The 26,917-nt window shown below is 47.3% G+C and overlaps 1 long non-coding RNA gene across 1 annotated transcript; it reads right to left on the bottom strand.

Moving 5' to 3' along the window:
• Nucleotides 1–933: 933 nt before the first annotated feature.
• LOC137433555 (uncharacterized) lies at nt 934–26,086 on the bottom strand. Its single transcript, XR_013624656.1, has 3 exons — nt 26,019–26,086; nt 6,674–6,740; nt 934–988 (listed from the first exon to the last, which is right to left on the bottom strand). It is a non-coding gene; the product is annotated as an uncharacterized LOC137433555 (long non-coding RNA).
• Between the last annotated feature and the right edge of the window lie 831 nt (nt 26,087–26,917).

Genomic DNA, 26,917 nt, shown 5'->3' with positions numbered 1-26,917 from the left:
CCATCCATACAAATTTAAAACCAAGTACCATCCATACAAATTTAAAACCAAGTACCATCCATACAAATTTAAAACCAAGTACCATCCATACAAATTTAAAACCAAGTACCATCCATACAAATTTAAAACCAAGTACCATCCATACAAATTTAAAACCAAAACCACAGTATCATCTCAACCCCGATCGAATGAAGATGAATAAGTAAATGGTTAAATGAATGAAAAGCAAGATGGATAGATCGATGGATGGATGGACAGACGGACAGATGGCCAGACGGAGAAACGGCCAGACGGAGAAACGGACAGACCGAGAAACGGACAGACGGAGAAACGGACAGACGGAGAAACGGCCAGACGGAGAAACGGACAGACGGAGAAACGGACAGACGGAGAAACGGACAGACGGAGAAACGGACAGACGGAGAAACGGACAGACGGAGAAACGGACAGACGGAGAAACGGACAGACGGAGAAACGGACAGACGGAGAAACGGACAGACGGAGAAACGGACAGACGGATGGATAGATAAATGGATGGATAGATAAATGGATGGATAAATGGATGGAAAAAATGGATGGATAGATAGATATAGAGGTAGCTAGATAGACAGATGGATGGAAAGATGGATAGACAAATAGATACATCGATGGATAGACGGACTGGACAGACAGACATACAGACAGATAGATCATTTTGGTTGTTTGATCGATAAAGACAAAGACATGAAATTAAATAAATGACCTCAACACGTTATTGTCATTCATTTCATTCATTGCCCTCTGCAGAGTACGAGGGCACGTAACCAATCCTGAACATTGTGATCTCTGAAAGATTACCCCTGAACAGGTTGGGAGTACTGTTAAGGTAGCCAAGATACCAGCACACAAATTCACGAAATATGAAGTGATGTACCTTCTGTAATTTGTTTTGTTGGTGGGAGGAAGATTCATCATTTTCCATCTTAATGTGAGAAAGGTCTTCAGTATTCTAGTGATAAAACGAAGGGAAAGTAGGAAAGACATGTTACTCTGCACAGTTATGTCATAATTCAATATTAAACTAGAACGGCACTCAGTAGAGAACATACCTCCGCCAGGTGAACAGTTTACGTTTTGTATCCGAGTAGACCAGAAAATCACAATACAGAATCACATTTCATCAAAATCAACCGTCCATTCCGTGTCCTTCCTCAAAACGATCATTCATTCATTCATTTTTTTTCTTCTTCTTCAAACATGGAAAGAGCCTTTTAAATCAGGCAAGCTTGTAATTCAATCAACACATTTTTTTGTTCCAAGTGAATCGATTATTAGCTTTTCAAACAAGTAAATTGATTATTACCCCACGCGCTCGAAGCAAAATCTGCGGTTAAACGGTTGGTTCATTTTGTTTGTCTGTCTGTCTGTCTGACGACTTTGTATTTAGTATTTAACATTGTATTTTGACCACAAATCAGAACATGAATTGGAAAACGAACCTGCCGTTTAGCAGTACTTTCTTTTTTGAATACAGATTAAACTAGAACGCCACTCAGGAGAGCGCATACTCCCACGTGGGTTTAGTTGGAATAATACGTTTTGTTTAACATCCCCTCTCCCCAAAACAATAAATGAAAAAGAAAGGCAGGTTTCTGTCTTTCTGTCTTCTACCGACTCCTCTCCGGCCTTGCACCCCCAGCTCTCTCTGTGCTCTGTCCCCCAAATATTCCTACAGGTCGCACAAGATCTGCCAGCAACCCTCTGATGGTTAAACTGCCGAAATCTCGGCTCTCCGCTCACCTTCACTCTTTCATTCCTCTTTTCTCCCGCCTCTGGAACAAACTCCCTCACTCCCTTCAATCCCACTCCTCCCTCCAGGTCTTTAAAACAGCCGTTCACCACCATCTCTTATCTTCCCCCATCCAAAACCTTGATCTTTTCTACCCCCGCTAATTCACCCCAGATCCACCTTGTTTGAAATTCCAACTTCTTTCCTGGAAGTCCTGGCAGTGTCCATATGTTTTATACCTCTCCCACTGCCCCCTTCCCACGCCCCCCCCCCCCCCAAAGCCCTCGCCCTCTCTCAGATCTCTCGATGTCTCCATGTCTCTCGGTCCCTGCTCTCAAATGTTGTGTTTGTGTCCTTCCCCCTCTCTCCCCATATTGTCTACCGCTCCCTATGTTATATGTTTTATGTGTCGGTTTGTCTTTCTGTGTGATTAATGTTCGCTCTTTCACGAGCCTCGATATTGTATACAACAACAAAAAAAAAAAAAAAAAAAAAAAAAAAAAAAAAAAAAGTAGGCCCTAACTGTCAGATAATTAATTTTGATATATCTCGGAATTAGAGGAGAAAAACATCATTTAAGAATAAGAATAAAAGCTTTAATGCAGTAAAACAGAAAAAATCTTTCCCAAAAAAATTTCCAAGAAAGATTCCTGGATCCAGAATAATATCCTGAGCTTCACCAAAAACTAATCAATTCTTCCTTATCCCAAGGGCAATCATCCCACCAACTTTCATCCAAATCCGTTCAGAACCTTTCCAGATATCATGTACACACACACACACACACACACACACACACACACACACACACACACACACACACACACACACACACACACACACACACACACACACACACACGTGAATGCATTACTCCCTGGCGGGAGTAATAACATAAGATCGTTTCGTTTTATGTTTGAATACATAAAATCTTGCTCGTGTAAGAGCTAACACATAAAATGCATAACACATAAGCAGAAACACCCATGACACATATAATAAAGGAAGCGGAAGACAAGAGGGGGAGAAAGAGGGAAGCACATCAATAGTAGAGAACAGGGACATCGGGAGATCTGTGGAAGGGAGGGCTGGGGTGGGGGTAAAGGGGGGAGGGGTGGGGCGGGGTACACGGGATAAACAAGATCGACACTGCAAGTACTTTCAGGAAAGAAAACGGAATTTAAAGGAGGTGGATTTGGGGTGGATTAACGGGGGTAGAAAAGATCAAGGTTTTCCATGGGGGAAAATAAGATAGTGGTGAACAGCTGTTTTAAAGACCTGGAGGGAGGAGTGGGATTGAACAGAGTGCGCGAGTTTGTTCCAGAGGCAGAAGAAAACAGGAATGAGACAATGAAGGTGAGCAGAGTCTTGATTTTGGCAATTTCATCAGAAGACGGTTGCTGGCAGATCTTGTGCGACCTGCAGGAATATTTGGGGGACAGCGCCCAGAGAGAGCTGGGGGGGGCAAGGCCTGAGAGGAGTCGAGAGAAGACAGAAAGACCACCAACCTGCCTGCTATGAGTGAGTGAAAGGCCCTCGGAGTTAGCTTTATCGCGGGAGATTCCAATGATTCTGAAAGCTTTGGTTTCAACAGCGTGAAGCCGAGCTAGGTGTGAAGTAGGGGCACCAGCCCAGAGAGGAGAGCAGTATTCCATTGAGCTGCGGATGAAAGCCTTGTATGTGGCGAGGAGCTCAGGTGTGCCAAGGAAGGACTTCGGAAGGAATGGTGATGAGGCTCAGTGGTGACAGTGTGACTAATCAGCTTGTTCTGATATAACCGTGGCGGAGGGTGAAATGAATAAGAGGTGCTGAGTTAATTGTTAATAGCACATTAAATAAGTGTTTCCCAATCACACTGCTCATCTTTGAACAGTGCTTTAAATGCACGTTTGCCAATAGGCCCATTACTGGATTTTGTTGCAGGCCGTGACCACAGTGTTGTCATTCTTGGTATTGCCCTCGCCGGAGGAGAGGGTATTGCATTTGAGTCCGTTTGTTACTTGCAAAATCGAAGATTTTTCAAGTATATTGGTTGGTTGTGTTTGTGGTTCTGTCTGTCTGTCTGTCTGTCTGTCTGTCTATTTGTCACCGGCCTACAGGTCACAATTCAAAACCGATCGTCACGAAACTTCACGAAGTTGTATAGGTCGTCCCAATTGAGAAGCCTGTTGATTTTGAGGTCAAAGGTCATCTGGAGGTCAAATTTCTAAAATCGCCATTTTAAACCCGATTGATTTGAAAATTGAATAGCATTTGTATATCGAGTCATTAAATTGGGAAATGAAGTATTTTTGAGGTCAAAAGGTCAAAGGTCAACTCGAGGCCAAATTTTCAAAAACAATTTTTATCTGAAAATCCATCAATTTTCAACCGATTGACTTGAAAATTGAACATTTGCATATCAAGTCACCAAACTGGGAAACATACTATTTTTGAGGTCAAAAGGTCAAAGGTCAACTCAAGGACAAATTTTTAAAATAATAAATTTTCATCTAAAAAGCTGTCAATTCTCAACCGATTGACTTGAAAATTGAACAGCCTTTGCATATAGAGTCAATAAATTGGGAAACATACTATTTTTGAGGTCAAAGGTCATCTGCAGGTCAAACTTCCAAAATCATAAATTTTCATCTGAAAAACCATCAATTTTCATCCGATTGACTTGGAAATTGAACGGCATTTGCACATTGTGTCACTAAATAGGAAAACCAACTATTTTTGAGGTAAAAAGGTCAAAGGTCAACTCAAGGTCAAACTTCTACAATCATCATTTTTCATCTGAGAAAACGTCACTTTTCATCCTGTTGACCCGAGCTTTGATCAAGATCGTAAATTCTAATATTCATGAAATGGACAATTTGCTGTATCAATTGAATTATTTTCTTGGGGGGGGGGGGGGGGGGGGGAGATATATATTTTCAAAATAGTGTATCGTGCTCGGCATGACGTCTTCTTGTTTGTGTCTGTCTGTTTGTGTCTGTCTGTTTGTTTGTCTGTCTGTTTGTTTGTCTGTCTGTTTGTGTCTGTCTGTTTGTGTCTGTCTGTTTGTGTCTGTCTGTTTGTGTCTGTCTGTTTGTGTCTGTCTGTTTGTGTCTGTCTGTTTGTGTCTGTCTGTTTGTGTCTGTCTGTTTGTGTCTGTCTGTTTGTGTCTGTCTGTTTGTGTCTGTCTGTTTGTGTCTGTCTGTTTGTGTCTGTCTGTTTGTGTCTGTCTGTTTGTGTCTGTCTGTTTGTGTCTGTCTGTTTGTGTCTGTCTGTTTGTGTCTGTCTGTTTGTGTCTGTCTGTTTGTGTCTGTCTGTTTGTGTCTGTCTGTTTGTGTCTGTCTGTTTGTGTCTGTCTGTTTGTGTCTGTCTGTTTGTGTCTGTCTGTTTGTGTCTGTCTGTTTGTGTCTGTCTGTTTGTGTCTGTCTGTTTGTGTCTGTCTGTTTGTGTCTGTCTGTTTGTGTCTGTCTGTTTGTGTCTGTCTGTTTGTGTCTGTCTGTTTGTGTCTGTCTGTTTGTGTCTGTCTGTTTGTGTCTGTCTGTTTGTGTCTGTCTGTTTGTGTCTGTCTGTTTGTGTCTGTCTGTTTGTGTCTGTCTGTTTGTGTCTGTCTGTTTGTGTCTGTCTGTTTGTGTCTGTCTGTTTGTGTCTGTCTGTTTGTGTCTGTCTGTTTGTGTCTGTCTGTTTGTGTCTGTCTGTTTGTGTCTGTCTGTTTGTGTCTGTCTGTTTGTGTCTGTCTGTTTGTGTCTGTCTGTTTGTGTCTGTCTGTTTGTGTCTGTCTGTTTGTGTCTGTCTGTTTGTGTCTGTCTGTTTGTGTCTGTCTGTTTGTGTCTGTCTGTTTGTGTCTGTCTGTTTGTGTCTGTCTGTTTGTGTCTGTCTGTTTGTGTCTGTCTGTTTGTGTCTGTCTGTTTGTGTCTGTCTGTTTGTGTCTGTCTGTTTGTGTCTGTCTGTTTGTGTCTGTCTGTTTGTGTCTGTCTGTTTGTGTCTGTCTGTTTGTGTCTGTCTGTTTGTGTCTGTCTGTTTGTGTCTGTCTGTTTGTGTCTGTCTGTTTGTGTCTGTCTGTTTGTGTCTGTCTGTTTGTGTCTGTCTGTTTGTGTCTGTCTGTTTGTGTCTGTCTGTTTGTGTCTGTCTGTTTGTGTCTGTCTGTTTGTCTGTCTGTCTGTTTGTGTCTGTCTGTTTGTCTGTCTGTCTGTTTGTGTCTGTCTGTTTGTGTCTGTCTGTTTGTGTCTGTCTGTTTGTGTCTGTCTGTTTGTGTCTGTCTGTTTGTGTCTGTCTGTTTGTGTCTGTCTGTTTGTTTGTTTGTCTGTTTGTCCGCACAGAATAAATATGATTTTCTCTGCAACCGTTGGTCCGATTGACAGGAAATTTTCACCATAGGTGCAAATCCACCTGTGTAATTTTTTATGATAATTATGACATCATAGGTCACGTGGTTCGGCCGCCATCTTGGAAAAACCGAAAACTTTGCACCTCTATCTCCGAAAGCGCTGAATAGAAAAAATTGAAACATGGCTTATTGTAAGGAACTCTCCATGGGGAATAAAATATGTTAATGATGATGTCATAGGTGCCTCTATTATGACGTCATAATTCAACAAGTACAAAACTTCATTGATCCAGATGAAATTTATTGAGCATAATCTAGGGATAAATTCGTGAAGAAAAAAAAAAATGAATGATGTCATCGGACACGTGGTTCGGCCGCCATATTTGTTTTCACACAAAATCCTTACAAATCACTGAAAACACATCCTGGCAAGGGTCTGCAATCTCTGATTGCTCTTTCTTGTTTATTTATGTACTACAACCGATACAATTGTACGACATCACATTGTTCCTAAAATCATGCCAAATATACCAGAATAGTTTGCTGTGGATAATACATAAAACAATAAACAAACAAACATTCAAATACACACTTGAACACACCTCTCAATCAGGAGCAGATTTATGGAGTCAACTTTCTTGTCGGGTTCTATTAACTCAACAGTTGGTTCTGGAAAACAAAAACAATGTCAATTCAACAATGTTTAAATGGTAGAACACACCAGTTCAATTCAGCACAGTGACCAGATCAATGGATATGCTCATCAGCTGCTGAAGGAGTTTCTATTGGTTCACAAGTTATCAAGTGACCACTATATTCGTAATCTGTGTGCGTCTGTGTCTGTGTGTCTGTCTGTCCGCAGCATAACTACCCGATGATATCATCGGATCTTGATGAAACGTGGGTGGGAGGTTGATATCATGATCTGGTTGTGTCCTGCCTTGAGTGGGAGTATTGCGCCCATTGTGGGCGGAGCCAAGCCCGAAAAAGATGTCTTTTTAGGGGCTAATCGAGTTCAAGCTACATCTTCTCCTGAGGGGGTTGGGGGAATCTGACAGGGGTTTCGATATTTGGTTAGGCCAATGTCATGTGTCTAGCCCCACGGAGCTCGATTTTTCCTATTTTTTTTCATTTTATTTATTTATTTATTTTAAGTTCATTTTTCACCTTATTTTCGGTATTGTGTAGATAATTAACCTCATAACTGATTATAGATTTTTTCTATCTCAGTTCAAGGTCACCAACCTTCGTTTTGACATTTCCGGGCCTGGCCTGTCCGGGCCTGTTTCGGTTACAGTCCGTCCTTTGTCATTGAATACCGCTCGCTCATGAACCATTGTCGTCTCCTGCCTTGTGCAAAAAGGTAAATCTCGCAAAGATGGATTTTTGGAAATTGACAATCCATCCAATTTGATCAAATCTATCGAAAACTTCAACCCATCCAATTTGATTAAATATCCATTTTTTACATGAGTTCCCTCACAAGGAACTTCAACACAGGAGGAGGCCATTTGGCCGATCAAATCCTGTGCTCAGACTGCCATCCTAAGGTTGTTTGTCCTTGCTCTATCCTTTTTAAATGCTCAGTAAGGAAGCAACATGTACCATTTTTAAGTCTTTGGTAGGACTCGGCTGGAAAACCGCTGACCCCCCACACTTCGACCCCCCCACTATAACCATTGTGCCACCGAATCTGGTAAAAGTATAGAGGGGCAACCTGTATTTGAACTGAGGTCCTCTTCATGTGCATTCAAATGCTCAACCACTGTGGTGTACCCCCAAAATATTCCAGAAGAAAGATGGATCTCCCATGACAGTTATTGCGTAATAAGCTCCTAATCATGCAAAAATACACCAGTTGTATGCACAGATCCCTCCATAAGTATTGGAACAGTGAAGTCAAATTTGTTATTATTACTTTATACTCAAGAAATTTGGATTTGAGATCAAAAGATGAATATGACGCAAGGGCAGAGAAGGTCATCTTTTAGTTCATGATATTTCTACTTATATATAGTGTTGTGGTTTTGGAATAAAAGATAATTCCCCCTCATATTGTACACAAACTTTCCCTGTGCCCCGTGCCCTACGCACTGCGCTGTATTAATCGCGCGCTCGAGAGGACGACCCGTGCTGGGCCACAGACGCGCTATCTCCTCCTGCCTGCCTTCGCCTGCATACGTGCCGTGAACATCTGAGAGCCACGCCGGGCGAGCTGCCCCGGAGCGACCGACGGCAAAGCGCGTTTGGTGCGCGAACGTCTTCTCTTCTTCTCCCCGTGTGCGTGAGTGGGTCCTGTGTCTGGGTATAAGTTAAGATTGATTAAGCTTCTGCTCTGTGTCCACTTTCCTTCATCCTGATCATTGTAAATAATAATAAATCGTGTTATTCCTTTGATTTGACCGTTCTCGTCCCTTCCATCAATTGGCTTCGCATGGTACGAATAGAACCGCTCGAATCGGGTTCCATAAACGTAACGGCACGAGTCACATGATACGCATACCGCTCGGCGTACTCGATTAAGCGCGGCTTGTGCGAGGTTCGGTCCCCGCTTTCGTGGCAGCGTGGGTTAAAAGTACGTGCGACGTTGACCCGATACCCTTTTTCACGTTTGCTCCGGAAGTGGCAATTTGGCCTCATCACGAAGACCCAGGGGGGAAAAAGGGGTTTAATCCCCCCTTTATAACGGGAACGGGCTTCGGGAGATCCGCAACAAATTGGTAGTCAGGAGTGGGATTTGAACCCTGGAAAAACATTTTTGGACAAATTGGCCGCAACAAATTGGTGTCCGGGAGTGTGAGATAATTGGACCTAGAGTGCACTTCACGCACTCCAAATTACGAGTGGACGAAATTTAGTTGTGAAACCAAATTAAATTCGTACCATGGCTGGCTAAGAGGGTCAAATGCCGGTGGGGGTTGTAGAAGAGGAATTAATGACCCAGGGCCAACAGGGACAGTGGACAGCTAGCGAAGAAAATGGCGGCGCCTCGCACGTGACGGCGGAAGCCGAGCCCGCGGTGCCAGTGGACTGGGGCCTATTTATGGCACAAATGAGGGCCTTTATGGTCCAGACGGGCGAAGACATGAAAGGACTGAGGGAAGAAGCAAGAATGGGTTGGAAAACAAAATGGATACCCAGGGGGACAAATCCACCCAGGACATGAAAGGGTTGGAAAACAAAATGGGTGGTGAAATAAAAAAAAAATGGGGAAGGACATTGGGCGCAGGTTGAGCGGGAAGGTCGCGGCGGTACGTGACGAGGTGACGCGGTGTGGAGAATGCGTGGGAAGCGAGGTAGGGCAGAGGACAGCCAAGTTGACCGGGGCCATGGGAATCGCGACACGAAGTGTAGAGAGGCCGACGATCGTCGCATTGGAAAATAAAATTTTGGGGGCGCCAGCGAGGGTTGAGTTGGAAAAAGAAATTGTAGGGGCGCCGACGATCGTCGAGAAAGAAGAAACAATTGGGGCTGAAGAGACGGGAGAAACAGAAAATAGGTCACGGAGAGAAGAAATGGAACCCGCACAAAGTCTGTATTTGCACCGTGATGCCATGCTTGCTGACCCCAATAAAAGTTTACAGGTGCTGGCGAAGAAGCCGGGGAAGGAGGACCCCGAGGTGAGAAATAATGGAGCGAATGTGTTTGGCGCGAACGGGTTCTCGGCGCGCTTGGGACAGAGGCGAGACCCGGGCGTTCGTGATGGGCCCCATTGTGCGGTGTGAGAGGGAGTCCATACCCGACTGTGTGAGAGAAAAGTATGCGCCAGAGTGTGCAGGAAAATAGTGTGTTACAGAGTGTGTAACAGGAGAGTGTGCACCTGGGGGTGTGGAAAAAGAGTATGCGATGGCAGAGTGTGTTACGGAGTGTGTAACGGGAGAATGCGCACCTGGGGGTGTGGAAAAAGAGTGTGCGATGGCCGAGTGTGTTACGGAGTGTGTAACGGGAGAGTGCGCACCTGGGGGTGTGGAAAAAGAGTGTGCGATGGCCGAGTGTGTTACAGAGTGTGTAACGAGAGAGTGCGCACCTGGGGGTGTGGAAAAAGAGTGTGCGATGGCCGAGTGTGTTAGAGTGTGAGGGAGAATGCACACCAGACTGTGTGCGGGAAGAGTGTGTAACGGAGTGTGTGAGGGGCACGTGTGCGCCTGGGTGTGCGAGTGTGGAGTGGGTCGCGCGTGGTGAGGACGCGGCTCATGCATCGACACCGACCGGGGTAGCGTTTAGCGGGACGAGTAGCGAACATGAGCCCCCGGTGAGTTGTGTGCAGCAGGGACCGGAGGGAATCCGTGCTGCGTCAGTCTCGCAAGGACCAGCGTGCACGATTCGTGCCTCCGGCCCCTGCACTGTATGGTTGGTGCTGTGCCGTGGTGGCAATGGCGATTGGCCGGGTTCAAGGGAAGGTAGGAGTTTGAGCCGCGCACCCTTTCGGGTGCGGTGCTCCGACCGTGGCCGGCTGGGTCACCGTGTGTGGGATGGAGCACGCACCCCCACGCAGGGATGGAGCCCGGCACCTCGGCCCGTCAATCCCTCCCCCCCTTGGATCGAAAATGCCGGACGGACACCCCATACAGGCGAACAACCACCCGCATGGATCGCTCGGCCCTTCGAGGCCGAGCCGTGACAACGAACATCCACATGGAGAAGCTTGTAGTGTAGCGGACTGTGGAGAATAGTGTCCCCCATGTGGGGGAATGGTAGTGTCACCATTCCTCACACGGGGGGGCCCATGAGCACTAGTTTAGGGGGATGGCAGTGATAGGCACATGGAGGTGCCAGCAATGGGTGCCTCCATGGGGCACCGAAGCCAGCCGAGGGAGGGCTAGGATAATGTTAGGGATCTAGCAGACTGTAGGGACAAGATTTAAGTAGTGACACCTGTACTATAGAGGGGACGTAGGTAGCTTAGATGGTTGATAATAAAACAGGGTGTGCATAGTGTAAAGGGACGACGGGGAAGCACGAGTCGTTGGGGAAGTAGTTAGGGAGATGATGCTGTGTGTTTGAGGAATTGTGTGTGTGACAATAAATGGAATGGTGTTGAGGTGTGCGAGAAAAATGGTGTGCGAGATAAGTGGTGTGGAATGCTTGGTGTGGGAATAAAAGGTGTGGAATGCATGGTGCGTAGAATTGAATGGGGAGGAGTGGAACCCATTCGCGAAAGTCCGGGGTGGGTAGTGTAAAGCCAGGTAGAGGGCAGAGGTAAATTTGTATGGATATTGACACCTGTGGTGCGGGTAGTGGAAAGTAGTGCTTTGGAGGGTGCATGAGACTGTGGAATGGCTGGGCGTGTGGATTACTTAGTGTGTATGGTTAATGGGGCACTCCGCCACTGGTAGTTTGTCGGCCAGGTGAGGCCGCAGGTACGCTCTGGGAGCCGGCTAGTTGTGAGTCGAGTGGGGCCCGAGGATCCCAGGAGAGAACCCGGGTTGCCCGATGCCAAGGTGGGCACAGAGGGGGTAAAAGCCAGGGAGGGCCTTCCCCGATTAGGTAGTCACGAGGAGCAGGTAAGCTCGGGTGGCGGCTTCAGTGGCGGAGGTGCACAGGTAGGTAGACCTGCTGGTAGGGCCACACGACCCAGCCCCGATATTGTGCGAGGGCACAGTGTGAAAATTCGTTAGGTGAGACGCAAATTCAGAGGGCACCACAGGGTGGGTAATGGGAATTCGGGTTCTTAGAACCACATAGTTTAAAGAGGCCGATTGGCAGGGTAGGACCCCGGGTAGTTTAAAAGTGTAATGTCATTAGAGTAGTGAGAATGAGAAATCCCTTCGCACCATCCACAGCCAGTCACCGAGGAGGACGAGCTCCACACCGATGCTCTGTAAGCTGAATGAGTCGTGAAACGCATCACGACGTAATGTGACATTGTGTTTGTTCCATTCCTTCCTTCCTGGGAGGGATTTGGGAGACGAATTTGGAATTAGAGGGGGATATGGGAGACAAGTCGTAGAGACGGATTGTAAATACAAGGGGGGTTAGGGGTGGTGGAGCCAACGGTGGGGGGTACGGACGGTTAGGGACGAGCCTGCTCTGCTCGCTCTTCCACGTCCCTCGCGCCGCACCACATTGTTTTCTATGTGCCATTGTGTGTTTTCCGCTTGCTTGTTGTGCCTTGTCTCTCTCCCCGCCCCAGGACCATTTTGGAGGCCGAACTGTGCAGCACCATCGAACTGTGCAGCATCCCTTCTGCACCTTGCTGCCCTGTCTTTGCTACATCTGTGCAGCCGACCTGTGCAGCATCTTGCTGCCATGTCCTTTTGCTGCACCCTTGTTGCACCAGTGCAGCTGACATGTGCAGCACTTTGCTGCCAAAGCTTTTGCTGCACCTTGTTACACTCATGGACCACAAGCCTTGTGGCCTTGCACCTCTGCCGTGCAGCATCTTGCTGCAAAATCATCTTGCAACTTCGGACCACTTGTTTGAGTGGCGGTGATGCCACGCAGTTGGACCACGTGAGAACGGCCCTGCTGGCCAAATAAAAGCATTTTTGTTTATTATTGTGTGCTGGGGACGAGAAGTTCTGCAAGTTTAGATGGCCCTGATGCTTCAAATGGCCTGTATGCCGGTCATGGTGGCCAGCCGGATTGTTGGACGCACACAGAAGAAGCAAGAAGCAAGATGCAAGAAGCAAGCAGCAAGTGCCACGATTTAGGAGTGTGTTTTGCTGTGTTTTCTCTCCCCTCCAATCTTCTCTTCCAAAAAGAACAGGTCCTGGGTCATAGAATTATAAATACTAGGGCATGCCCGTACTATATCTATATCTAAAATTATATCCCCCCCTCTATTTACATGAAATGGTTTGGTCCATGAAATGTTTTGGTCCATTCGCAACGCCAAAGCGAACGGCGAACGCTTTACATGAAATGGTTTGGTTCATGAAATGTTTTGGTCCATTCGCAACGCCAAAGCGAACGGCGAACGGCTTGCGAGTACAGTGACAATCCCCCCGGGGTCCCCCCCTCTATTTATATCCCCCCTCTATCGAGAAATTATTATTTTCTCCGGAAGAAATCGAATTACGTACCGTAATGGCGCACGCGCTGGGCTCAGCATCAGCTCGCGCCTCGCTCTCACATCGGCCACGCCTACGCAATAACGCGTTCTGTGATTGGATGCCGGAAGTGCAGTCCTCACTGTCCGGAAGTTCGTATATCGCAGTTACGATGAATCGCAAAGTCGTTTTTATCTATCTATAATTCCAGTAATCTCTGTGTGTTTGTTTGTTTGTACGTTTGTTTGTTTGTACGTTTGTTTGTTTGTACGTTTGTTTGTCTGTGACCGCTGTTTCTCGACAACCACGGGTCCGATATACTTTAAACTTGCCAGGTATATTGCTGGGGACCCGAGGATGTGCCTTTTCAAGGTTTCATATTAATCGGACAATTACTTACCGAGCTATGTCCAAAAAACGATTCAACCAATCAGAGAGCAGCAAGCTATCGCGTGTGCCGAACACACTCTGCCTCGGATGGCACATTTGAGAGCGTATTCATTTATTTCACGTTTGCAAACTATGTTGGCGCTATGTTGGCGTTAAACTATGTTTTAAAACTAATAATAAAACTAATAAAAACGAATTTGCGATTCATCGTAACTGCGATATACGACCTTCCGGAGCTCCTGTGAGAGCGTGCGCCATTTCGGATCGTACGGGTACGTGCATGCCATATGTTGGCGTTAAACTGTTTTAAAACTAATTAAACGGACAAATTTCATGTCATGTTTCATGTAAATAGAGGGGGGGGGGGGGGGGGGGATTGTCACTGTACTCGCAAGCCGTTCGCCGTTCGCTTTGGCGTTGCGAATGGACCAAAACATTTCATGAACCAAACCATTTCATGTAAAGCGTTCGCCGTTCGCTTTGGCGTTGCGAATGGACGAAAACATTTCATGGACCAAACCATTTCATGTAAATAGAGGGGGGGGATATAATTTTAGATATAGATATAGTACGGGCATGCCCTAGTTAGTTTTAAAACATAGTTTAACGCCAACATAGCGCCAACATAGTTTGCAAACGTGAAATAAATGAATACGCTCTCAAATGTGCCATCCGAGGCAGAGTGTGTTCGCCACGTTCGGCACACGCGATAGCTCGCTGCTCTCTGATTGGTTGAATCGTTTTTTGGACATACCTCGGTAAGTAATTGTCCGATTAATATGAAAACTTGAAAAGGCACATCCTCGGGTCCCCAGCAATATACCTGGCAAGTTTAAAGTATATCGGACCCGTGGTTGTCGAGAAACAGCGGTCACAGACAAACAAACGTACAAACAAACAAACGTACAAACAAACAAACGTACAAACAAACAAACACACAGAGATTACTGGAATTATAGATAGATACGTGCTTGTAAATATAAGAATGTGCCCACCGGCTGTGTGTTTAGTTTGAAATTCCGGAAATACTCGGGTAGTTGTGGGCGTGAAACTGTTAGGTAGCTGCTCAACGCAATAGGAGGGACATATCTAGTGCTAAAACTGTCGCACACATGGGTCAGAGTAAATGCTAGGGGGAACCACACCTATGTGTCACATTTAAAAGTAAGGTTAATTTTGCATGTCAGGCTCTACCGGTCGTTCCATTGGTCGGCTCGACTCGGGACGAGTCTGGCGAGAGAGGGATGTAGTGTTGTGATTTTGGAATAAAGGATAATTCCCCCTTGTAGGTAGACGCACCACAACATGTAGCGTCGCGATAGTTCAGTTATTTCTTAGTGAATGTAAGCGTAGTCCTGTCCTGTCCTGTGTTCGTTTTGCATTGAGCAGGTCCGTCAGTAGGGCAGTCTTTTGGCGATAGCATGCCACGTGGCAGCCCTAAACAAGTCTGGCGAGGCCGAAGGGAGGTGCTGCAGGAGGGAGTGGCCGGTAAGCAGCGAGCTGCCAATCAGGGCTCGAGGGGAGTGGCTAACCACGACGATGAGAGGTGGGGTTTGGAACATTCGAGGAGGGCCGGGGCGGAGCCATAAAACCCTGCTCCGAGTCCCCCCATCTCAGACGAGAGATGAGTGCAGGTTCTCAGTGAGAGTCGTGTGCACATCTGTCAGAGCCGGAGAGTATCGTGAGTTCAAGTGCCGAGTTACAGTTCCCTGTGAGACGAGTTCAAGTTCCCTGTGAGAGTGATTGGAGTTGAGTTGAGCTTGAGCACGCACGAGAACGCGCGCGTTGAATTGCGGTGATCGAGATTGTACACAAACTTTCCCCGTGCCCTGCGCTCCGCGCTGTATTAATCGCGCGCTAAAGAGGACGGCCCGTGCCGGGCCACAGACGGGTGATCTCCTCCTGCCCGTCTTCGTCCGCATACATGCTGTGAACATCCGAGAGCCACGCCGGGCGAGCTGCCCCGGAGCGGCCGACGGCAAAGCACGTTTGGCGCGCGAAGTTCTTCTCTTCTTCTCCCCATGTGCATGAGTGGGCCCTGTGTCTGGGTTTTCGTTAAGATTGATTAAGCTTCTGCTCTGTGTCCCCTTTCCTTCATCCTGATCATTGTAAATAATAATAAATCGTGTTATTCCTTTGATTTGACCGTTCTCGTCCCTTCCATCAATTGGCTTCGCATGGAACGAATAGAACCGCTCGAATCGGGTTCCATAAATGTACAATCCTCTGCTCGGATGTACAATGTATATGTACAATCAGGTCACTCCATCCCAGTCCTCTGGTCGGCTCAGCGCACTCCCACTCATCGTCCCAGCGCACCTAGTCACGGCAACGCACAAAATCGCACCTCCTGCCTGCGAACCCTGGCTAAATCACCTGAATTCATCCCCGCTGTTCAAAACAACATCAAGCTCACCCTGTTCAACACCCGGTCCCTCAACAACAAATGCCTCATCCTCAACGACTACATCCTGGATAACAAACTGGACTTTCTCCGTCTCACCGAAACCTGGCAACAACCTCTGGACTACTACACGCTGAACCTCACCACACCCAATGGATATTCCTACGTCAATAAACCACGCTCGGAGGGCCGAGGTGGTGGAATTGCCGTTATCCACCGTCAAGACATCAGGACCAGCCTCATCCCCATCGCCTCATCCTCATCCTTTGAACACCTGGCTTTTAAACTCTCTGGTCGCACGCAGTCAGTCATGGCTGTCGTCTACCGCCCTCCCAAACCACACCCATCATTCCTGTCTGACTTCTCCTACTTTCTGACCCAGCTATGTTCCCTCTCCCCCTCAATCCTCCTCCTTGGTGATTTCAATATCCACATGCTCCACTGACTCCACAATAACCACTGACTTCACTGATTTACTCACCTGCTTTAACCTCACTCAACATGTCAACTTTCCTACGCATATCCGTGGTCACATTTTGGACCTTGTCTGCTCCACTGGATTAATTTTGCACTATCTCTCTGGCTCCGACCTCACCCTCTCTGACCACTTAGCCATCACTATGACCATCAACATCCCCACCCTAACACCAAGACATTATCGCACTATCAACTTCCGTAAGCTAAACGCTCTTTCACCTACCTCATTCCCATCCACCCTCTCTGAAAAAATGTCCACTTCTCCCTTCATTGACCTCCACACCCCTTCCGACCTAACTGACTACTACAACCACACTCTCTCCTCCTGCCTTGACCAGCTTGCGCCTGTAAAAACCAAAACAGTTTCTTTCACCCATTCTGCTCCCTGGTTTACCCCTGAACTCCGCCTGATGAAAACTCGTGCTCGCCAATTTGAAAGACTCCGCAATAAAACAGGTCTCACAGTTCACTCCCAAGCCTACAAGAACCACCTACAACATTATGTTACATATTTATGTGAATGTATGTGAATTACCATTCAGGTCTTTGCTTATCCGTGTGTAGTATATTAAGTTGTTGTGGTTGTAGTTGTTGTGTAGTTGTTGTGGTTGGAGGGTCAGGAGCCCTTCTGAAAAAGTGGCCGGAAACGGAAGTGACCGGAAACGGAAGAGGAAAAGACACGAGGAAAAAAGGACGAGGATTCTTCTTCCTCACCCCGCTCCGACGAAAGGTGGGATTGATTGAGCCGTGTGGAAAAGCGGCGTTCCCGAGCCTGTCTGGCGAGAGGAGTTACCGGGACGGAGACCTGCCCGGTGGACGTCAAACTGTCGTGTGGCCGTGCACCGACCCAGCGTTGGGCGCCGTTCGCGACACCGTCTAAAAAGACGCGTACGGGTCGCCCGTTGGGGCCTAACACGCCTGGCAAGCGGCGTGGGGCTTTTGGCTTGCTTTCCCGTCCCCGCTTCGCGTGGCCACGAAGGGCTGTAGCCGGGGTGCCTGGTACGATACCTGCCCGGTGGAAACACGTCCACCCGGGGTTCGTTCAACCGCCCGAGTGCGGCGACGCCGACCATCATCTTGGTCAGGAGGGGCCCAGAGACATTGTGCGGGACCGAGACCAAAAGGGGGTCGTGAGTACTCACCGGGACACACGTATATAAGATGGCCATCTTAATCATAGGGAATTGATTGTGGGTTGGGAATGGTTGATGGTTGTGTATTGTTGATTGCTCGGGGAAAATCTCCGTGGTTGTATCATTGACATTGTATGGTATCATTACCATTGAAATATATCCTTGAACATCAGTTGTCTCTTGGGTGAAATTCATATGGATTGCGTGGCGAAAGCGCATATATAATACAGCTTTCTGGCGAAGTTCCTCTCACGGTCCGGGGGTCACCGAGACCAGGTATTCACCGAGGGGACCACGTAACAGAATTGGGGGCTCGTCCAAATTACGATTTGCGGTTTTGCAATTGGGTCTATGTCCGGGATTTAAAATTGTATAACATAATAAAATAATAATTTTTTATTAATTAAAATTTATTAATTAATTATTAATTGGTAAAAAAAAATTTGAGAAATTGGGGTAAAGTCTTGGGTGAAGGTTAACAGGTGTTAACGATAGGCACCATGGCGTTTGTGGCACAGAACTTTGTGGTAACCCCGAGTGAGGCACAGTTCCGAGCGTTGCTAAAGTCGGACCTCTTGAAATTGGCCAAACATTTTAACTTGGAGGTCCGAACTAATTTGAGGAAGGCAGAGTTGCAGGCCACGGTGATAGAATCTATGGTGGGATTAGGAACATGGGACGAGTTAGCCTGGGAGTGGCTACCCGAAGAACCAGAAGACGTTGAGCTCCGGAAACTGGAGTTGCAATTACGGAGCCAGGAACGGATTAAAGAAGAAGAAAGGAAAGCAGAAGAGAGGAAAGAAGAGAAACAAGCAGAGGAAAGGAGAGTGGAAAGAGAACTCCAGGAAAGGTTAGAAGGGAGAAAAGCGGAGGAGAGGAGAGCTGCAAGGGACCTCGAAGCAGAGGAGAGAAAAGCGGAAAGGGAATTAAAGGAACGTGACATGGAGCTTCAGCAAGAAATCAAATTCAAGGAGCTGGAGTTAATGAGAGAACGGGGAGAGGCACCACCCTTGCTGACGGGGTCGACACCTAACCAGAAAACCTGGGATGTGGGCAGACATGTGAGGCTAGTTCCACCGTTCAGTGAAAAAGAAGTCGCGAAATTTTTTCCACACTTTGAGAAAGTGGCTCGACAATTAAACTGGCCGGAGGAGGCCTGGACCATACTCGTGCAAAGTGTGCTGGTGGGGAAAGCTCAGGAAATTTATTCGGCGCTACCAATGGACCAATGTGCAGATTATGAGGTACTGAAGACGCACATCCTCAAAGCGTATGAGTTGGTTCCGGAAGCTTACAGGCAAAAATTCAGGAATGCCAGGAAGAGGGAGAGTGAGACCCATGTGAAGTTTGCCAGAGTGAAAGAAAACATGTTTGATCGGTGGTGTGAGTCAAAAGGAGTCGGGAAAGACTTCGAGACATTGCGGGACTTGATCCTGGTGGAGGAATTCCAGCAGTGTGTCCATGAGGACATCAAAGTGTACCTGCAGGAAAAGAAAGTACCAAAGTTGTGGGACGCAGCCACCATGGCAGATGATTATGCCTTAACCCACCGAATAGGGGTCCACGAACCTAACTCCTCACCTAGATCTCCGCAGGGGAGGTGGGGAACAGCAGGTGCGGAGAACGACAATACATGGCGGCGGCCTCGAGAGGATTATGGGGACAACGCGGATACCCCACCTGTTCGAAGTCAGAGGGCTGCGGGCCCAAGACAAACTTATTTTTCAGGGGGCCCGAGGCAGACCACGAGTTTTTCCTCCGGGCCTACTTGCGCGTTTTGCAAGAAACCTGGACACTTGATGTCCAGTTGTTACCTCATGAAAAGGGACAACCCAGAGCGGAGTCCGACTATTACAACTCCGAATGCGATGGCTAGCGTAAGAAATCGCCATCAAAAGGGTTACCAACCATTTATTTCAGAGGGGTTTGTGTCACTGGAGGGAGCCTCGACTAACCGGAGACCGGTTAGGATATTGAGGGACACAGGGGCCCATCAATCTTTAATGCTTGAAGGCATTTTGCCATGGTCCGAGGAGACGGCAACGGGGGATAGGGTTCGTTTACAGGGGTTCGGGGGCGGTGTTAGTGCTCCCCTTCATGTCATCCATTTGGAGTCCGATTTGGTGTCAGGACCGGTCACCGTCGGTTTACAAGCCACGCTTCCTGTAGAGGGTGTATCTGTGGTTATCGGGAATGATTTGGCCGGGGGTCAAGTTTATGGTAACCTGAGGGTTGGTAAAGAGCCCAGCAGGGAAAATAACACCACACCAGCTCGGGATGGCGACAAAAGTGCCAAGTTATTTGTAGGGGGACTGAACTTCAAAACAGAGGAAGAAGTTCTGACCTCTGTCTTCAACAGATATGGGCCGCTGGTGGAAGTGCGGTTGGTAAGAGACTGGGAAACGCAACAGTCAAGAGGGTTCGGCTTTGTCACGTTTGCCAGCACAAAAGACGCCAGAGAGGCAGAGAATAATTGGAATGGCAAGGATTTGGAGGGTCGGACGATAACAGTAGGGAAGGCATTTCGTAGGCGTCGAGAGGTCTACAGGAGAGGACAACGGGGCGGTAGTTTTGGTGGTGGCCGCAATCAATATTATTATGGAGGCTCCCTGAGTTACGGCAGCTCCCGAAGGAAGGATTGTCAAAGTAGTGGCCGAGAAGGAGACCGCTATTCATGGGACTACAGGGACAAGCGGTCCCAACATAATTATTAGGGAAGTTCTGAGAAGTTGAAGCACTGAATGCGGCGGAGCCGCCGAGCCAAGATTCCTACACGGATTAACCGTGAACGCCGTTCCTAAAGGCGTCCATGTAGTGAACTTTCATGCACGGACTAACCGTGAACTCCCGTTCCTCAAGGCGCCCCTGTAGAGAACTTTCCTGCACGGACTAACCGTGAACTTCACGTTCCTAAAGGCATCCATGTAGTGAATACTCGGCTTGGCCTCCCGGAAAAAGTGCTATCGAGTTGCTTAACTTTGGATCTTTGATCAACCCCTTAACCTTCATTCACAAGAAACTGACGGTCAAAGTCAGAGGGTCATGAGATGGAGTTTGATTTGGCATGGACAATGTCGTTGCTGGTGCTTAGTCCAGAGGGAGTAATCTGGAGGGGTTGTGGGGAAATTTTGGTTGCTTTATTTTTAAGTGATAACTGTGCCCGGGGGGAACTGATAATGTTGGGGGGTTGAGTTATCTGGTTTGTATCTCCAAATTGGCCGGCAAAGAAAGTTTTCGCTGGGTTCAAACTTTCTTTCTTGAAGGGGGGGAGTGTTACATATTTATGTGAATGTATGTGAATTACCATTCAGGTCTTTGCTTATCCGTGTGTAGTATATCAAGTTGTTGTGGTTGTAGTTGTTGTGTAGTTGTTGTGGTTGGAGGGTCAGGAGCCCTTCTGAAAAAGTGGCCGGAAACGGAAGTGACCGGAAACAGAAGCGGAAAAGACACGAGGAAAAAAGGACGAGGATTCTTCTTCCTCGCCCCGCTCCGACGAAAGGTGGGATTGATTGAGCCGTGTGGAAAAGCGGCGTTCCCGAGCCTGTCTGGCGAGAGGAGTTACCGGGACGGAGACCTGCCCGGTGGACGTCAAACTGTCGTGTGGCCGTGCACCGACCCAGCGTTGGGCGCCGTTCGCGACACCGTCTAAAAAGACGCGTACGGGTCGCCCGTTGGGGCCTAACACGCCTGGCAAGCGGCGTGGGGCTTTTGGCTTGCTTTCCCGTCCCCGCTTCGCGTGGCCACGAGGGGCTGTAGCCGGGGTGCCTGGTACGATACCTGCCCGGTGGAAACACGTCCACCCGGGGTTCGTTCAACCGCCCGAGTGCGGCGACGCCGACCATCATCTTGGTCAGGAGGGGCCCAGAGACATTGTGCGGGACCGAGACCAAAAGGGGGTCGTGAGTACTCACCGGGACACACGTATATAAGATGGCCATCTTAATCATAGGGAATTGATTGTGGGTTGGGAATGGTTGATGGTTGTGTATTATTGATTGCTCGGGGAAAATCTCCGTGGTTGTATCATTGACATTGTATGGTATCATTACCATTGAAATATATCCTTGAACATCAGTTGTCTCTTGGGTGAAATTCATATGGATTGCATGGCGAAAGCGCATATATAATACAGCTTTCTGGCGAAGTTCCTCTCACGGTCCGGGGGTCACCGAGACCAGGTATTCACCAAGGGGACCACGTAACAATTACAAAGATGCCCTCTCCCACGCCCGCTCCGCCTACTACTCTCAAATTATCCACTCTGGCTCCGGAAACCCAAAAGCACTCTTCTCGACAATAAACAAACTCCTCCGCCCCCTGGACACCACCACCCAGTCATTCACAGTAGACAACTGCATCTCATTCCTTTCTTTCTTCCAACACAAAATTGACATCTACAACAGCTTGACCACCGCCGCACCCTCCAACCACCTGCCCCCCCTTATCCTGCCTTCCCCTGTCTCAATTCTCCCCGGTCTCCCCTACTGACCTCTCTGAACTCCTCATAGGAATGAAAACTGCCACCTGCACTCTTGACCCCATCCCCTCCAGCTTTGTCAAGGCCTCCCTCCCTGCTCTCTCTCCACTTATCATTGCAACAATAAACTCCTCCCTGTCTACAGGCATCGTCCCACCATCCTTCAAAATTGCTGCTGTTACCCCCATTCTAAAAAAACCTGTTCTAAACCCTGACACCCTAAATAACTTCAGACCCATCTCCAACCTACCCTTTCTGTCAAAAGTTTTGGAACGCGCTGTAGCCGCTCAACTCAAACATCACCTCTCTGCCAATAACCTGTATGAAAAATTCCAATCCGGGTTCCGCTCCAACCACAGTACTGAAACTGCTCTCCTCAAAATCACCAACGACCTTCTCCTCTCCTCTGACGCTGGCAACCTCAACATTCTCGTCCTCCTCGACCTCAGCGCTGCCTTTGACACCATCGGTCACACCATCCTCCTCACCCGACTTGAATCCACCTTTAACGTTACCGGCACTGCCCTCTCTTGGATTAAATCATACCTCTCTGACAGACGCCAGTTCATCTCCATCAATAACTGCAAATCCCCCACTGCTCCCCTCCCCCAAGGTGTCCCCCAAGGTTCAGTTCTTGGCCCCCTCCTCTTCATCCTTTACCTGTCCCCCCTCGGTCACTTAATCCGCCGTCATGGTCTCCAATTCCACTGCTTCGCCGATGACATCCAGCTTTTCATCTCCACCGACACCCACTCTATCCTGACAAACTGCATCTCTGAAATAAAATCCTGGCTTCAAATCAACTTCCTCAAACTTAACTGTGATAAATCTGAAATAATCATCATTGGCCCAAAAACGCTCACAAAATCCACCCATAACTTTGCCCTCAACATCGACGGTATCCCAGTATCCACCTCCCCTCTCATCCGGAATCTTGGCGTCATCTTTGACCAAACCCTCTCCTTCGACAAATATACTAAACAGATCACAAAGACAGCCTTCTTTCACCTGAAAAACATCGCCCGTCTCCGCTCATCCCTCTCCTCCACGGCTGCAGAAACCCTCATCCACGCCTTCATCACCTCCCATCTGGACTACTGCAATAGCCTCCTCTATGGTTCACCCTCAACAATCACCAATAAACTCCAATACATTCAGAACTCCGCTGCCCGACTACTCACCCATTCCCGGACCCGTGACCACATCACCCCCGTCCTTTACAAGCTTCACCGGCTCCCCATCTCCCAGAGAATCCAGTACAATATCCTCCTCTTGACCTACAAAGCCCTCCATAACCTGGCCCCATCCTACCTGGTTGACCTCCTCTCCAGACACACTCCCACCCGCAACGTCCGCTCTGCTGGTACCAACCTCCTGACCCCCCCCCCCCCCCCCCATCCGGACCAAATTCAGATCCTGGGGATACAGGGCCTTCTCCATCGCTGCTCCCACCCTCTGGAACTCACTACCTCACACCATCAGAGACTCCTCCTCACTCACCACATTCAAAACATCACTAAAGACCCACCTGTTCAGCACTGCATTCAACATTCAACCCACAGCATTTAACCCATGACTATCACTTCTCCTTCTCCCTCCTTTTGCTTTTAATATTTCCCTATTGATTCTTGTCTTTTTGCAATTGTTGTTTTCATGTTTTGTTGTGCATTATGTTTTGCACTCTGTCAAAGTGCCTTTGGGCTTCATGAAAAGCGCTATACAAATAAAATGAATTATTATAAAAGTAACAGCACGAGTCAAGTGATCCGCATACCGCTCGGCTTACTCGATTAAGTGCGGCTTGTGCGAGGTTCGGTCCCCGCTTTCGTGGCAGCATGGGTTAGAGGTGCGTGCGACATTGACCCGATACCCTTTTTCATGTTTGCTCCGGAAGTGGCGATTCGGCTTCGTGGACCTGAAGACCCAGGGGGAACAAGCGTTACGCCTAGGTCCCCCGTCGAAGAAGTGATGTGAGTTGACAAAGTGGAAGACGCAGAAAACATGCCATATGATATTTCGCTCACAAGGTTCAGACATACATGGAGGCGGCCATCTTGGATTTTGACGTGGCGACCCAATTTTCAACAGCGTTCTTCCTTATGCATGGATACACCCACACACCAGATTAGAAGTTGGTACTACGCTTATTTTTCAAGATATTCAGCTCACAATGTTCAGACATACATGGTGGCGGCCACGTTGGATTTTGACGTGGCGACCCAATTTTCAATAGCGTTCTTCCTTATGCCTAGATACACCTACACACCAGATTAGAAGTTGGTACTTCGCTTATTTTTCAAGATATTCTGCTCACAAGGTTCAGACATACATGGCGGCGGCCATCTTGGATTTTGACGTGGCGACCCAATTTTCAATAGGGTTCTTCCTTAGGCCTAGATACACCCACACACCAGATTAGAAGTTAGTAGTTCGTTTATTTTTCAAGATACAGTATTTCGATCACAAGGTTCAGACATATATATGGTGGCGGCCATCTTGGATTTTGACGTGGCGACCCAATTTTCAATAGCGTTCTTCCTTATGACTAGATACACCCACACACCAGATTAGAAGTTGGTACTTCGCTTATTTTTCAAGATATTTCGCTCACAAGGTTCGGACATACATGGTGGCGGCCATCTTGGATTTTGACGTGGCGACCCAATTTTCAATAGCGTTCTTCCTTATGCCTAGATACACCCACACACTAGATTAGAAGTTGGTACTTCGCTTATTTTTCAAGATATTCCGCTCACAAGGTTGACATACATGGCGGCGGCCATCTTGGATTTTGATGTGGCGACCCAATTTTCAATAGGGTTCTTCCTTATGCTTAAATACACCCACACACCAGATTAGAAGTTAGTAGTTGGTTTATTTTTGAAGATTTTTCGCTCACAAGGTTCAGACATCCATGGCATCATACATACATGGCGATGGCCATCTTGGATTTTGACATGGGTTGCACCCACACACCAAATTCGAATGCGGTCCTTCGCTTCCGAACGCACGCACGCACTGACATACGCACGCACACACGGACGGACGGACGGACGGACACACGGACGGAGGGGAAAACCATTGTCCCCCTTTTGCTCCGCGGTGCGACGGGGGACAAAAACGGGGTTTAATCGCCCCCTTTGTAACGGGAACGGGCTTCGGGAGATCTGCAACAATATTTTACCATTGAGGAACAATTACACTTTTTATGTTCAGTCCCCTCATTTAGGTAGTCATAAGTATTGGAACAGATTAAGATGAAGTAAATTAAGTAGTATAATAGTTAGTATTTGGTTGCATATTCCTTGCATGTAATAACTGCATCAAGCACGTGAGCCATCGACATCACCAAACTTTTGGTATTTTCCTTTGAGATGCTTTGCCAATCCTTACTGCAGCCATTTTCAGTTGTTGTTTGTTTTGGGGGTTTCTGACTTTAATCTCCTCTTTAAGAAGTGAAATGCATATTCTGGCAAAGAATTGAGAGTGGTCGGTGTGTGCTGCATGCGCCGCATTCCTTCTCCTGGATATCCCACATTTTGTTGTCCAAGGAATGTTGTCGTTCTTCAATGGACACCATTCGTCATGAAACAAATGACTTAAGTGACCTGTCCTGATTACATCGATTCTTATGTTAAGCTCATCGTGTGTGAAGAGGTTAGCTGAGCCATGTTATCACAAAATGTGTTCCATCTTTTTGATAATTAAAAAAACATGGAATTTAATAAGATAACGAAATTGCTTAGTAGATACCATGTAAACCTGAAGGCAAATATGGCAGTGGGGATGGAATTACTTACTGGCTGTCTCAAATAACCACACGGCACCGAGTTCTTCATCATAACATGTATGATTAATTGCAAAGTTTGGAAATGTTAACAAGAAATTTGCTGCTGATGGTTTAGAAAACAACATCCATCAGCAATGTACTGTAAATGAGACCTGAGCTCTGACAGGTCAAGCTCTTTTTGCCTTTCATACCCAGGATGCTTTGCCAGATCATTGTGATTAAGCAAGTAAAATCAACGTCATTGCTTGAATTCTTCACACACACAAAGAAGTTTAAAAACGAACCATTTCCGTCGATGTAATTTGAGAGGCAGAAACAGAGGCGGACGATGAATGGAGGGAGCCCATCCATCACGGACCCATTCTGTAGAGACAAGTGTTGCACAAGCAGGTAAGAGGACCACAACCCTTCCCTTTTCTCCAAACTGCACAGCGATTCCACCACACGTATCCAAAACTATTTCGATTTGACAACAAGGTTATAATATAATACCCGAGCGACTTTTGATGCGGCCATGAACAATGCAATCATGTGGGATGTTCAACAAGTTACTGATGCAAAGAACGACGATGCCTGCAAGTCAGGATAATCCAAGAAATGGAATTTTTTTCCTTTTTCAAAATGCAAGGATACATGATCAGCCATGAAGATATTTATTAATTCATTATTGGAACAGATGCATTGTTCAGGGTGCTCGCGTACTCATAGCGAAAGATACCATTGGATCTTTAATGTCCACCGACTAATGTCAGCTGAGGGACACCCAGTTTAACGTCCTTCTGATGGACAGCGCACAAATTGATGAACCACCCGACCTGCAAAATGCAAGGATAACAGGTTTTTTTCTGGGTCGAGATTCAAACACAGGCTGGACAGGTGAGTGTGCGTACCTCTAGGCCAGAAACCAAGCAAATTGGGAGGTTTAAAATTTCACATTGAAATAATGTGCAATAAAATTTTCGGGTCACCTTATCAACAAACATTCGTCATGAAACAGAGTCGAGGTAGCTAAAGTCGAGGTAGCTACTTTAGGGAGCTAAAGTAAATCATACAAAATGCCTCAAGATAATAAACACATTGCTTTGAAGGCTCTTCCATCATGATTTGGTTAAAGCAGGACACTCACCTGCAATCCACCCTCACATGAAAGGAAGAGGCCCTCTCGTATTCAAGGCTACGTGAG

This window comes from Myxine glutinosa, chromosome 10 (genome assembly GCF_964187855.1).
Source record: "Myxine glutinosa chromosome 10, kmMyxGlut1.1, whole genome shotgun sequence".
NCBI classification, from domain to species: domain Eukaryota; kingdom Metazoa; phylum Chordata; class Myxini; order Myxiniformes; family Myxinidae; genus Myxine; species Myxine glutinosa.
Note: the sequence above shows the minus strand (reverse complement) of the source record. Positions and strands in the feature narration are given on the sequence as shown.